The sequence below is a fragment of the Pleurodeles waltl genome, chromosome 12 (genome assembly GCF_031143425.1).
Source record: "Pleurodeles waltl isolate 20211129_DDA chromosome 12, aPleWal1.hap1.20221129, whole genome shotgun sequence".
In the NCBI taxonomy this organism is placed as follows: domain Eukaryota; kingdom Metazoa; phylum Chordata; class Amphibia; order Caudata; family Salamandridae; genus Pleurodeles; species Pleurodeles waltl.
Window position 1 is genome coordinate 1,541,438 of NC_090451.1, and position 14,965 is coordinate 1,556,402.

The 14,965-nt window shown below is 39.8% G+C and overlaps 4 non-coding genes across 4 annotated transcripts; all 4 read left to right on the forward strand.

Moving 5' to 3' along the window:
• Positions 1-3,367: 3,367 nt before the first annotated feature.
• TRNAL-AAG (transfer RNA leucine (anticodon AAG)) lies at positions 3,368-3,449 on the forward strand. The gene has a single exon. It is a non-coding gene; the product is annotated as a tRNA-Leu (tRNA).
• Positions 3,450-8,102: 4,653 nt separating this feature from the next.
• On the forward strand, positions 8,103-8,184 carry TRNAS-GCU (transfer RNA serine (anticodon GCU)). Its single transcript has one exon. It is a non-coding gene; the product is annotated as a tRNA-Ser (tRNA).
• A 498-nt stretch (positions 8,185-8,682) lies between these two features.
• TRNAL-AAG (transfer RNA leucine (anticodon AAG)) lies at positions 8,683-8,764 on the forward strand. Its single transcript has one exon. It is a non-coding gene; the product is annotated as a tRNA-Leu (tRNA).
• A 5,137-nt stretch (positions 8,765-13,901) lies between these two features.
• Positions 13,902-13,983, forward strand: TRNAL-AAG (transfer RNA leucine (anticodon AAG)). Its single transcript has one exon. It is a non-coding gene; the product is annotated as a tRNA-Leu (tRNA).
• Positions 13,984-14,965: the final 982 nt, after the last annotated feature.

Here is a 14,965-nt window from a genome sequence, read left to right on the forward strand (position 1 = left end):
GCGCTTACATACCAGATAATAGTAATGAGATTAGAAGTATGCTTACTAACTTGACTAGGGATAGTACGGACTTGAAGGATTTGAAAGAACCAGGTGTTTGGAAAAAGGTTGCGAAAGGATTTGCTTCAGTGGGAAATTAGATTAGTAACATTTGGCATGGGATATTGTCTAAAATAATACAGGGGATATTGATTGTTATAGATTGCTTATTTGGATCATGGGTGGCATGTAAAATTAGTAAAAGAATAAAATTGAAGATGGCGAAAAATAATAGGAGGAGGGAAGAAAAACAAAGGGAAAAATTATTCAGGGCAAGATCAAAGGGGAAACCAAGAAGGGAAGAGATTGATATGAGGGAATTTTAGTATGTAAATTTAGTAGGGAAGATTTGTGTGATGACAAGAGTCATCAGAGGAGGGATTGCTGGAGTGTGTCTTTTAAAATTAATATTAACATGAAAAGCTTACAATATATTGTGTAATGAAGCTGCATAAAAAATGTGTTAACGTAGAAATAATGCACACGTTTGAAATGTGCCCACGGGGAGTGGCTACCAATGTATACGAAGACTAATGAAAGTTATTAATGCTGAATTAATTATGTACTAATGTTTTTAATTTGTATTAACGTATCAAAATTGGAGTTATGTATTAGGAGTTTGTTCATTAAGCAGTAGGCCTTAGTTTAGCGAAGGTCTGTGCCTAGCTGCCTGGTCTCATATTAAACTGTCTTTTTCTAACGTGCAATGTGCTATTTTCCTAAAGGACATGAAACTGTACTTTCCCAGAAGCTAGAGCTGTGTGTAACTGTAGTAAATTCTTTCTCATGGGACCCTACTTGCTCAAGGAGACATTCTTGCTGAATGCAACAGTGTAATTTGTAACAGGTGCAAGGCTGCCTGGAGTAGGAGAAAACAATGGAACTACTGACTGTAGCGTAAAATGTAACTTTTCTTGCCTGACATTCCAACCAATGAAAACGTCAATAACATGGGCCAATCAACGACATGAGAACTGCGGTTTGTGTAAAACTCTGGTGAAGATTATTGGACAGAGATGGCGATGCACCAATGATTATCCATTGAGGAATTAGGAGTAAATTAGACAGTTTTGATTTAACCACATGACCCGAGGAGAAATCAGGCATTTATTGGACATTCCACTCCAAGCCATTCTTTGCCATTCTACTGAGCCATTTAGGCCATTTCGTTTGAGACTTTACCGTTTGTTCGCCCTGTTACTCTAAACCACCCTTTACTTATTCCTTACCTGATACTTACTTCTCCTCTATATGAGGGAAGTTCTTGTTCCTTAGCTATGCCATACTGATACTTTGCCCTGTCCTTTCTTTGCTGATGATGCAAACGACTGATGTCCCGAGGACGAAGACTGACGCTGTTTGCTGATCCGTTGGATGGGTAACTATCTGATGAAAATTGTAATTGTTTGTTTGCCTTTTCTTTCTAGGTACCAACTGCTCTTTGATAGAGGCCATAGTTAGATGTTTTCCAAATTTGTGTTTGCTAAATTGTTTTGCATGAAGCCCAACATGCTGATTCTAATACGAGGTTATTTAAGGTGTTCACTAAAATCTGACGCAAATAGACAAATGATTGAGTTCTTGCTTTGTTGAACCATGCACTACTGAGACTTTGCTAAGTTGCTTCTTAATAATTATGTGTTAATACTGAGTGAATATTCTCTATGCATTGATTAATTGCGTTTCTAATTGCAAATCTGAAGAGTTACTAATGAGATGAATTGCTGATGAGATTAACAGAAATGACTTTAGATTGTAACCAGTAGGGAAATAAATATCCTAACACTTAACTAAATTGGTGTGGTTATTCATGACTGAAAGATCATGGTGTGTTCACTTTATTGACTCTCATTAAAGGTTATTGATTAGCATGTTGATTAGTTATTGCGATTGTTGTTGAGATATTGATCTATTGATTTGTGATGCCAAAAGACATCTCGTACTGGGAAGTCCCCGAACCTGGTCTAAAAGGTTCATCGACCTAGGCGTGTCTCCTTGTAAGTTTACTTATCAAGGCTCTGACGCGCCTTCACTAATAAAAAGTAATCTGATCGCTTGCTGCGGAGTCATCGTCAACAAAAACTACCAAAATATTACTTCAATGTATTGTAATTACGACTGCCTCAGTTTTATGCATTACGTGAGTAGTCGGACAGCAATTAATTTAGCGCAAAAATATTTCTTGTTGATGCACGTACGGTTTTAAACTGAAGTGTCATAGCTGTAGCGGCAATATTCCCAGTTTAGGTGGTTTTATAAACTAAGTTTTACTTTCTCCTACTTAAAACTTTTTGCAGAACAATGCACATTAAATGGGAAGGCAGTTTTCCATAATTGTGTACTATTTGCTGCCTAATGTTGACATGTAAGCACACCACCAATAACTGACACCTAGAGACTCGAAAGCGCCATACCAGTACAATATTTGTATGATATTGCACTTCAAATCCACGTACAACTGAATTAAAGCAATCTTAGCTCATTTGAGGGTAGTGTGATAGTACATCACATATGGATAGAACACGTTCGGAAAGTGTAATTTTCATGATTACATTACATTTAACATATAAATTCAAGCTGAAGTAGGGATGGACAACAAGGTCGTATAGAGCAAAGCTGAAGACAACAAGTTACCATAACAATCTGTAAATATATGCTCTTTATTATGTTTAGACAACTATCACCTAATAGAACACATTTTGGCTACCATATTTTGTACTCCTGAAACATGGTGTTTTGAAGACGAGGTGGCCGAGTGGTTAAGGCGATGGACTGTTAATCCATTGTGCTCTGCATGCGTGGGTTCGAATCCCATCCTCATCGGTTTATTGTTCCGTCCTTAGATTTTAGTATGTGGTAGGGCTGGATTAACCCTATTTTATGTGAAAGTTAAATGACATATCCCATGGTATTTCCGGCAGTACAACGGCTCAGTTTGGAAACACCGCTCAGTTGAGTACTGTGCTTAGGCATTACTGTAAACAGCGCCAGCCGGGTTCTGCTCATGAATCACAAAATCTTTCCTGAGGCGGAGGGTTGGTAAGTTGAGGGACGTAGATAGTTTGATTCCTTATCCTTAAAGAAAGAGAAGCAGCGGGTGCGGGACGCCAATGTAAGGGTTGTCTTCCTACGGACTCTCAGGACTGGCGCTCCCTGACACCTCCCATGGCCCGGGACCAATCCTGACCTACTGAATGTATCACGTGCCTGCTGCTGTTGGCGTTGACTTTCCTAGGATCATTTCACAGGCTATACACCCTTATTCTCCAACTCCCCTATACAACAGAACATCTCACTTCAGAAAGCTTACAGAAACAAGTTTGCACAGGGTAGTGTGGCTGAAGGGTCTAAGGCGTTGGATTAAGGCTCCAGTCTCTTTGGAGGCGTGGGTTCGAATCCCACCGCTGCCAGTATTTTTCAACTCACAAACGTATTTTGTCTGCATCAGTGTCTCACTCTCTGCCTTCTGCACCTACGATCCACATAGCGAGAGGTGAGACTATGTAAAGTGGTGACGTATATATATAAGGGTAGCCAGACAGTGGGACCGAGCCTTCTTATTTTAAAAAACCACAACCTAAGGTGACAAGAATTGTATCGGTAAACAAACCAGCTGTCTTGAAGTCTAACTATAGAGGCGACGAGAGGGGTCACTGTGATGCTGAAAGTTCAGTGAGTGTAAACAGTAGAACGCTGTGTGATACGTTTCCTTGCAGTGATGACAGCTCGCGTTTCTAAAGCAGAGAGCAAACATACAATGGGGAAGAACAATAAATAAAGAAAGACATATATTATATGCAGACAGTTATTATACTTTGCTTTTCACCTGTAACTCGCTCAACTGTCGGTGAATGCTGCGTTACCCTGCATAGCCAGGTCACCACAGCAGGTGTCCACAGTGTTTGGCCAAGTTACTATAGTTGTGAGCTTGTAGATGTGAGGTAGCGTGGCTGAGCAGGCTAAACTGGCTAGATTTAGGCTCCAGTCTCTCTGGAGCCGTGGGCTTGAATCCCAACACTTTAAGTTTACTTGAACCAAATACTTTTGCAAAAAAGGTTCATGTAATAAATATTCATTAGGGTTGTGGTTGTGAGTATGACACTAATGGATAAAAGTGGGACTAACAATGCTACAATTCCTGAGACTACCACTGCACTAACAGCCTGGGAGAGGTTTGAGCTGCATACAAGATACTTGCATGAGGGAACTAACTCGAAAGGGGAACTATCCACTGATGTGTTCTATCGCTTGCTGAGTGAGTATGTTGACACAATGGATGCAAAAGATTGTTTTGTGTGTACACAGATTCCTGTTTCGGTACAAGAGGGGGTTACCTATCATAGACTGTCATTAACATATGGGATACGTTGTAGTCTGTTACTAACAAGATTCTATAACCAGGAAGAGATTCAATATTTTTACTCAAATCATGATCTTGTGTTTTCTAATGTGCCTATCATAGAGGATGTGAGTGGGGTAGCTAAGTACTATAGCATAAAGTTAGTTAAAGGATTCTTTCAGGCGACATTAACAATTAGTACATCTTATGCACACCACAATAATTTGACATGTTTGCTTACACCTGTAGAGAAAAGCTTTTTAGATCACAGGGAAGAGAGAAGAAGGGCATTGAAGGGTAAACTAGAGAAAGGATTACAGCAACGGGCCTTTGCTAGTAGTGACGGTTATAGTGCAATTAGAGTACAAGGGAAGTTAGCTTTAGACGCACTACATGTAGGAAAGCTTTGCATATCCAAGACCAAATCATACTATTACAATGTGTTTGAGGGAATGAGTGAATGTAAGCGTGTGTTTTTGTTTCAGAGTAAATGGACGTTCATGTTAAATGGACAGGATCCAGCAATCCCCGGGATTTATTACATATGTGGACTTAATGCTTATTGCCGTCTTCCAAAGGGATAGTATGGGACATGTTATTTGGGGATAGTTTTCCCAAAGATATATCAACTTGACGATTTGAAAAGGTTACCAAAATTGTCTGAATTACATCGTACTAGACATAAGAAAGAGACTGCTGCTGGTGTAGTAGGAGACATATTTGGGACGATAATTTCTTCAGTGGGAGTTATTATGAACTTCATAAAGATTCAAAAGTTGTCTACTATTGAGGATAACATGCTGACAAACTTTTCAGGGGCTATACTCCTGATGCATACTGAACTTGCTGCGGAGGGGGCTATGACTCTTCAAAACAGGCTTGCTTTAGACATTCTTTTAGTGAAAAATGGCAGAGTTTGTAGATTGCTCAATGGGTGTAATTGTTGCGCTTACATACCAGATAATAGTAAAGAGATTAGAAGTATGCTTACTAACTTGACTAGGGATAGTACGGACTTGAAGGATTTGAAAGAACCAGGTGTTTGGAAAAAGGTTGGGAAAGGATTTGCTTCAGTGGGAAATTGGATTAGTAACATTTGGCATGGGATATTGTCTAAAATAATACAGGGGATATTGAGTGTTATAGATTGCTTATTTGGATCATGGGTGGCATGTAAAATTAGTAAAAGAATAAAATTGAGGATGGCGAAAAATAATAGGAGGAGGGAAGAAAAACAAAGGGAAAAATTATTCAGGGCAAGATCAAAGGGGAAACCAAGAAGGGAAGAGATTGATATGAGGGAATTTTAGTATGTAAAATTAGTAGGGAAGATTTGTGTGATGACAAGAGTCATCAGAGGAGGGATTGCTGGAGTGTGTCTTTTAAAATTAATATTAACATGAAAAGCTTACAATATATTGTGTAATGAAGCTGCATAAAAAATGTGTTAACGTAGAAATAATGCACACGTTTGAAATGTGCCCACGGGGAGTGGCTACCAATGTATACGAAGACTAATGAAAGTTATTAATGCTGAATTAATTATGTACTAATGTTATTAATTTGTATTAACATATCAAAATTGGAGTTATGTATTAGGAGTTTGTTCATTAAGCAGTAGGCCTTAGTTTATCGAAGGTCTGTGCCTAGCTGCCTGGTCTCATATTAAACTGTCTTTTTCTAACGTCCAATGTGCTATTTTGCTGAAGGACATGAAACTGTACTTTCCCAAAAGCTAGAGATGTGTGTAGCTGTAGTAAATTCTTTTTCATGTGACCCTACTTGCTCAAGGAGACATTCTTGCTGAATGCAACAGTGTAATTTGTAACAGGTGCAAGGCTGCCTGGAGTAGGAGAAAACAATGGAACTACTGACTGTAGCGTAAAATGTAACTTTTCTTACCTGACATTCCAACCGATGAAAACGTCAATAACATGGGCCAATCAACGACATGAGAACTGTGGTTTGTGTAAAACTCTGGTGAAGATTATTGGACAGAGATGGCGATGCACCAATGATTATCCATTGAGGAATTAGGAGTAAATTAGACAGTTTTGATTTAACCACATGACCCGAGGAGAAATCAGGCATTTATTGGACATTCCACTCCAAGCCATTCTTTGCCATTCTACTGAGCCATTTAGGCCATTTCGTTTGAGACTTTGCCGTTTGTTCGCCCTGTTACTCTAAACCACCCTTTACTAATTCCTTACCTGATACTTAATTCTCCTCTATATGAGGGAAGTTCTTGTTCCTTAGCTATGCCATACTGATACTTTGCCCTGTCCTTTCTTTGCTGATGATGCAAACGACTGATGTCCCGAGGACGAAGACTGACGATGTTTGCTGATCCGTTGGATGGGTAACTATCTGATGAAAATTGTAATTTTCTGTTTGCCTTTTCTTTCTAGGTACCAACGCTCTTTGATAGAGGCAATAGTTAGATGTTTTCCAAATTTGTGTTTGCTAAATTGTTTTGCATGAAGCCCAACATGCTGATGCTAATACGAGGTTATTTAAGGTGTTCACTAAAATCTGACGCAAATAGACAAATGACTGAGTTCTTGCTTTGTTGAACCATGCACTACTGAGACTTTGCTAAGTTGCTTCTTAATAATTATGTGTTAATACTGAGTGAATATTCTCTATGCATTGATTAATTGCGTTTCTAATTGCAAATCTGAAGAGTTACTAACGAGATGAATTGCTGATGAAATTAACAGAAATGACTTTAGATTGTAACCAGTAGGGAAATAAATATCCTAACACTTAACTAAATTGGTGTGGTTATTCATGACTGAAAGATCATGGTGTGTTCACTTTATTGACTCTCATTAAAGGTTATTGATTAGCATGCTGATTAGTTATTGCGATTGTTGTTGAGATATTGATCTATTGATTTGTGATGCCAAAAGACATCTCGTACTGGGAAGTCCCCGAACCTGGTCTAAAAGGTTCATGGACCTAGGCGTGTCTCCTTGTAAGTTTACTTATCAAGGCTCTGACGCGCCTTCACTAATAAAAAGTAATCTGATTGCTTGCTGCGGAGTCATCGTCAACAAAAACTACCAAAATATTACTTCAATGTATTGTAATTACGACTGCCTCAGTTTTATGCATTACGTGAGTAGTCGGACAGCAATTTATTTAGCGCAAAAATATTTCTTGTTGATGCACGTACGTTTTTAAACTGAAGTGTCATAGCTGTAGCGGCAATACTCCCAGTTTAGGTGGTTTTATAAACTAAGTTTTACTTTCTCCTACTTAAAACTTTTTGCAGAACAATGCACATTAAATGGGAAGGCAGTTTTCCTTAATTGTGTACTATTTGCTGCCTAATGTTGACATGTAAGCACACCACCAATAACTGACACCTAGAGACTCGAAAGCGCCATACCAGTACAATATTTGTATGATATTGCACTTTAAATCCACGTACAACTGAATTAAAGCAATCTTAGCTCATTTGAGGGTAGTGTGATAGTACATCACATATGGCTAGAACACGTTTGGAAAGTGTAATTTTCATGATTACATTACATTTAACATATAAATTCAAGCTGAAGTAGGGATGGACAACAAGGTCGTATAGAGCAAAGCTGAAGACAGCAAGTTCCCATAACAATCTGTAAATATATGCTCTTTATTATGTTTAGACAACTATCACCTAATAGAACACATTTTGGCTACCATATTTTGTACTCCTGAAACAGGGTGTTTCGAGGACGAGGTGGCCGAGTGGTTAAGGCGATGGACTGCTAATCCGTTGTGCTCTGCACGCGTGGGTTCGAATCTCATCCTCGTCGGTTTATTGTTCCGTCTTTAGTATGTGGTAGGGCTGGGTTAACCCTATTTTATGTGAAAGTTAAATGACATATCCCATGGTATTTCCGGCAGTACAACGGCTCAGTTTGGAAACACCACTCAGTTGAGTACTGTGCTTAGGCATTACTGTAAACAGCGCCAGCCGGGTTCTACTCATGAATCACAAAATCTTTCCTGAGGCGGAGGGTTGGTAAGTTGAGGGACGTAGATAATTTGATTCCTTATCCTTAAAGAAAGAGAAGCAGCGCGTGCGGGACGCCAATGTAAGGGTTGTCTTCCTACGGACTCTCAGGAATGACGCTCCCTGACACCTCCCATGGCCCGGGGCCAATCCTGACCTACTGAATGTATCACGTGCCTGCTGCTGTTGGCGTTGACTTTCCTAGGATCACTTCACAGGCTATACACCCTTATTCTCCAAGTCCCCTATACAACAGAACATCTCACTTCAGAAAGCTTACAGAAACAGGTTTGCACAGGGTAGTGTGGCCGAGCGGTCTAAGGCGCTGGATTAAGGCTCCGGTCTCTTTGGAGGCGTGGGTTCGAATCCCACTGCTGCCAGCTTTTTTCAACTCACAAACGTATTTTGTCTGCATCAGTGTCTCACTCTCTGCCTTCTGCACCTACGATCCACATAGCGAGAGGTAAGACTATGTAAAGTGGTGACGTATATATATAAGGGTAGCCAGACAGTGGGACCGAGCCTTCTTATTTTAAAAAACCACAACCTAAGGTGACAAGAATTGTATCGGTAAACAAACCAGCTGTCTTGAAGTCTAACTATAGAGGCGACGAGAGGGGTCACTGTGATGCTGAAAGTTCAGTGAGTGTAAACAGTAGAACGCTGTGTGATACGTTTCCTTGTAGTGATGACAGCTCGCGTTTCTAAAGCAGAGAGCAAACATACAATGGGGAAGAAGAATAAATAAGGAAAGACATATATTATATGAAGACAGTTATTATACTTTGCTTTTCACCTGTAACTCGCTCAACTGTCGGTGAATGCTGCGTTACCCCGCATAGCCAGGTCACCACAGCGGGTGTCCACAGTGTTTGGCCAAGTTACTATAGTTGTGAGCTTGTAGATGTGAGGTAGCGTGGCTGAGCAGGCTAAACTGGCTAGATTTAGGCTCCAGTCTCTCTGGAGCCGTGGGCTTGAATCCCAACACTTTAAGTTTACTTGAACCAAATACTTTTGCAAAAAAGGTTCATGTAATAAATATTCATTAGGGTCGTGGTTGTGAGTATGACACTAATGGATAAAAGTGGGACTAACAATGCTACAATTCCTGAGACTACCACTGCACTAACAGCCTGGGAGAGGTTTGAGCTGGATACAAGATACTTGCATGAGGGAACTAACTCGAAAGGGGAGCTATCCACTGATGTATTCTATCGCTTGCTGAGTGAGTATGTTGACACAATGGATGCAAAAGATTGTTTTGTGTGTACACAGATTCCTGTTTCTGTACAAGAGGGGGTTACCTATCATAGACTGTCATTAACATATGGGATACGTTGTAGTCTGTTACTAACAAGATTCTATAACCAGGAAGAGATTCAATATTTTTACTCAAATCATGATCTTGTGTTTTCTAATGTGCCTATCATAGAGGATGTGAGTGGGGTAGCTAAGTACTATAGCATAAAGTTAGTTAAAGGATTCTTTCAGGCAACATTAACAATTAGTACATCTTATGCACACCACAATAATTTGACATGTTTGCTTACACCTGTAGAGAAAAGCTTTTTAGATCACACGGAAGAGAGAAGAAGGGCATTGAAGGGTAAACTAGAGAAAGGATTACAGCAACGGGCCTTTGCTAGTAGTGACGGTTATAGTGCAATTAGAGAACAAGGGAAGTTAGCTTTAGACGCACTACATGTAGGAAAGCTTTGCATATCCAAGACCAAATCATACTATGACAATGTGTTTGTGGGAATGAGTGAATGTAAGCGTGTGTTTTTGTTTCAGAGTAAATGGACATTCATGTTAAATAGACAGGATCCAGCAATCCCCGGGATTTATTATATATGTGGACCTAATGCTTATTACCGTCTTCCAAAGGGATAGTATGGGACATGTTATTTGGGGATAGTTTTCCCAAAGATATATCAACTTGACGATTTGAAAAGGTTACCAAAATTGTCTGAATTACATCGTACTAGACTTAAGAAAGAGACTGCTGCTGGTGTAGTAGGAGACATATTTGGGACGATAATTTCTTCAGTGGGAGTTATTATGAACTCCATAAAGATTCAAAAGTTGTCTACTATTGAGGATAACATGCTGACAAACTTTTCAGGGGCTATACTCCTGATGGATACTGAACATGCTGCAGAGGGGGCTATGACTCTTCAAAACAGGCTTGCTTTAGACATTCTTTTAGTGAAAAATGGCAGAGTTTGTAGATTGCTCAATGGGTGTAATTGTTGCGCTTACATACCAGATAATAGTAATGAGATTAGAAGTATGCTTACTAACTTGACTAGGGATAGTACGGACTTGAAGGATTTGAAAGAACCAGGTGTTTGGAAAAAGGTTGGGAAAGGATTTGCTTCAGTGGGAAATTGGATTAGTAACATTTGGCATGGGATATTGTCTAAAATAATACAGGGGATATTGATTGTTATAGATTGCTTATTTGGATCATGGGTGGCATGTAAAATTAGTAAAAGAATAAAATTGAAGATGGCGAAAAATAATAGGAGGAGGGAAGAAAAACAAAGGGAAAAATTATTCAGGGCAAGATCAAAGGGGAAACCAAGAAGGGAAGAGATTGATATGAGGGAATTTTAGTATGTAAAATTAGTAGGGAAGATTTGTGTGATGACAAGAGTCATCAGAGGAGGGATTGCTGGAGTGTGTCTTTTAAAATTAATATTAACATGAAAAGCTTACAATATATTGTGTAATGAAGCTGCATAAAAAATGTGTTAACGTAGAAATAATGCACACGTTTGAAATGTGCCCACGGGGAGTGGCTACCAGTGTATACGAAGACTAATGAAAGTTATTAATGCTGAATTAATTATGTACTAATTTTTTTTATTTGTATTAACATATCAAAATTGGAGTTATGTATTAGGAGTTTGTTCATTAAGCAGTAGGCCTTAGTTTATCGAAGGTCTGTGCCTAGCTGCCTGGTCTCATATTAAACTGTCTTTTTCTAACGTGCAATGTGCTATTTTCCTGAAGGACATGAAACTGTACTTTCCCAAAAGCTAGAGATGTGTGTAGCTGTAGTAAATTCTTTTTCATGGGACCCTACTTGCTCAAGGAGACATTCTTGCTGAATGCAACAGTGTAATTTGTAACAGGTGCAAGGCTGCCTGGAGTAGGAGAAAACAATGGAACTACTGACTGTAGCGTAAAATGTAACTTTTTTTACCTGACATTCCAACCGATGAAAACGTCAATAACATCGGCCAATCAACGACATGAGAACTGTGGTTTGTGTAAAACTCTGGTGAAGATTATTGGACAGAGATGGCGATGCACCAATGATTATCCATTGAGGAATTAGGAGTAAATTAGACAGTTTTGATTTAACCACATGACCCGAGGAGAAATCAGGCATTTATTGGACATTCCACTCCAAGCCATTCTTTGCCATTCTACTGAGCCATTTAGGCCATTTCGTTTGAGACTTTGCCGTTTGTTCGCCCTGTTACTCTAAACCACCCTTTACTTATTCCTTACCTGATACTTACTTCTCCTCTATATGAGGGAAGTTCTTGTTCCTTAGCCATGCCAGACTGATACTTTGCCCTGTCCTTTCTTTGCTGATGATGCAAACGACTGATGTCCCGAGGACGAAGAATGACGATGTTTGCTGATCCGTTGGATGGGTAACTATCTGATGAAAATTGTAATTGTCTGTTTGCCTTTTCTTTCTAGGTACCAACGCTCTTTGATAGAGGCCATAGTTAGATGTTTTCCAAATTTGTGTTTGCTAAATTGTTTTGCATGAAGCCCAACATGCTGATGCTAATACGAGGTTATTTAAGGTGTTCACTAAAATCTGACGCAAATAGACAAATGACTGAGTTCTTGCTTTGTTGAACCATGCACTACTGAGACTTTGCTAAGTTGCTTCTTAATAATTATGTGTTAATACTGAGTGAATATTCTCTATGCATTGATTAATTGCGTTTCTAATTGCAAATCTGAAGAGTTACTAATGCGATGAATTGCTGATGAGATTAACAGAAATGACTTTAGATTGTAACCAGTAGGGAAATAAATATCCTAACACTTATCTAAATTGGTGTGGTTATTCATGACTGAAAGATCATGGTGTGTTCACTTTATTGACTCTCATTAAAGGTTATTGATTAGCATGCTGATTAGTTATTGCGATTGTTGTTGAGATATTGATCTATTGATTTGTGATGCCAAAAGACATCTCGTACTGGGAAGTCCCCGAACCTGGTCTAAAAGGTTCATCGACCTAGGCGTGTCTCCTTGTAAGTTTACTTATCAAGGCTCTGACGCGCCTTCACTAATAAAAAGTAATCTGATCGCTTGCTGCGGAGTCATCGTCAACAAAAACTACCAAAATATTACTTCAATGTATTGTAATTACGACTGCCTCAGTTTTATGCATTACGTGAGTAGTCGGACAGCAATTTATTTGGCGCAAAAATATTTCTTGTTGATGCACGTACGTTTTTAAACTGAAGTGTCATAGCTGTAGCGGCAATACTCCCAGTTTAGGTGGTTTTATAAACTAAGTTTTACTTTCCCCTACTTAAAACATTTTGCAGAACAATGCACATTAAATGGGAAAGCAGTTTTCCTTAATTGTGTACTATTTGCTGCCTAATGTTGACATGTAAGCACACCACCAATAACTGACACCTAGAGACTCGAAAGCGCCATACCGTACAATATTTGTATGATATTGCACTTTAAATCCACGTACAACTGAATTAAAGCAATCTTAGCTCATTTGAGGGTAGTGTGATAGTACATCACATATGGATAGAACACGTTTGGAAAGTGTAATTTTCATGATTACATTACATTTAACATATAAATTCAAGCTGAAGTAGGGATGGACAACAAGGTCGTATAGAGCAAAGCTGAAGACAACAAGTTACCATAACAATCTGTGGCTGAGTGGTTAAGGTGATGGACTGCTAATCCATTGTGCTCTGCACGCGTGGGTTCGAATCCCATCCTCGTCGGTTTATTGTTCCGTCTTTAGTTTTTAGTATGTGGTAGGGCTGGGTTAAACCTATTTTATGTGAAAGTTAAATGACATATCCCATGGTATTTCCGGCAGTACAACGGCTCAGTTTGGAAACACCGCTCAGTTGAGTACTGTGCTTAGGCATTACTGTAAACAGCGCCAGCCGGGTTCTGCTCATGAATCACAAAATCTTTACTGAGGCGGAGGGTTAGTAAGTTGAGGGACGTAGGTAGTTTGATTCCTTATCCTTAAAGAAAGAGAAGCAGCGCGTGCGGGACGCCAATGTAAGGGTTGTCTTCCTACGGACTCTCAGGACTGGCGCTCCCTGACACCTCCCATGGCCCGGGGCCAATCCTGACCTACTGAATGTATCACGTGCCTGCTGCTGTTGGCGTTGACTTTCCTAGGATCACTTCACAGGCTATACACCCTTATTCTCCAACTCCCCTATACAACAGAACATCTCACTTTAGAAAGCTTACAGAAACAGGTTTGCACAGGGTAGTGTGGCCGAGCGGTCTAAGGTACTGGATTAAGGCTCCAGTCTCTTTGGAGACGTGGGTTCGAATCCCACCGCTGCTAGTATTTTTCAACTCACAAACGTATTTTGTCTGTATCACTGTCTCACTCTCTGCCTTAGCACCTACGATCCACATAGCGAGAGGTGAGACTATGTAAAGTGGTGACGTATATATATAAGGGTAGCCAGAGAGTGGGACCGAGCCTTCTTATTTTAAAAAACCACAACCTAAGGTGACAAGAATTGTATCGGTAAACAAACCAGCTGTGTTGAAGTCTAACTATAGCGGCGACGAGAGGGGTCACTGTGATGCTGAAAGTTCAGTGAGTGTAAACAGTAGAACGCTGTGTGATACGTTTCCTTGCAGTGATGACAGCTCGCGTTTCTAAAGCAGAGAGCAAACATACAATGGGGAAGAAGAATAAATAAGGAAAGACATATATTATATGAAGACAGTTATTATACTTTGCTTTTCACCTGTAACTCGCTCAACTGTCGGTGAATGCTGCATTACCCCGCATAGCAAAGTCACCACAGCGGGTGTCCACAGTGTTTGGCCAAGTTACTATAGTTGTGAGCTTGTAGAAGTGAGGTAGCGTGGCTGAGCAGGCTAAACTGGCTAGATTTAGGCTCCAGTCTCTCTGGAGCCGTGGGCTTGAATCCCAACACGTTAAGTTTACTTGAACCAAATACTTTTGCAAAAAAGGTTCATGTAATAAATATTCATTAGGGTCGTGGTTGTGAGTATGACACTAATGGATAAAAGTGGGACTAACAATGCTACAATTCCTGAGACTACCACTGCACTAACAGCCTGGGAGAGGTTTGAGCTGGATACACAAGATACCTGCATGAGGGAACTAACTCGAAAGGGGAACTATCCACTGATGTTTTCTATCGCTTGCTGAGTGAGTATGTTGACACAATGGATGCAAAAGATTGTTTTGTGTGTATACAGATTCCTGTTTCGGTACAAGAGGGGGTTACCTATCATAGACTTTCATTAACATATGGGATACGTTGTAGTCTGTTACTAACAAGATT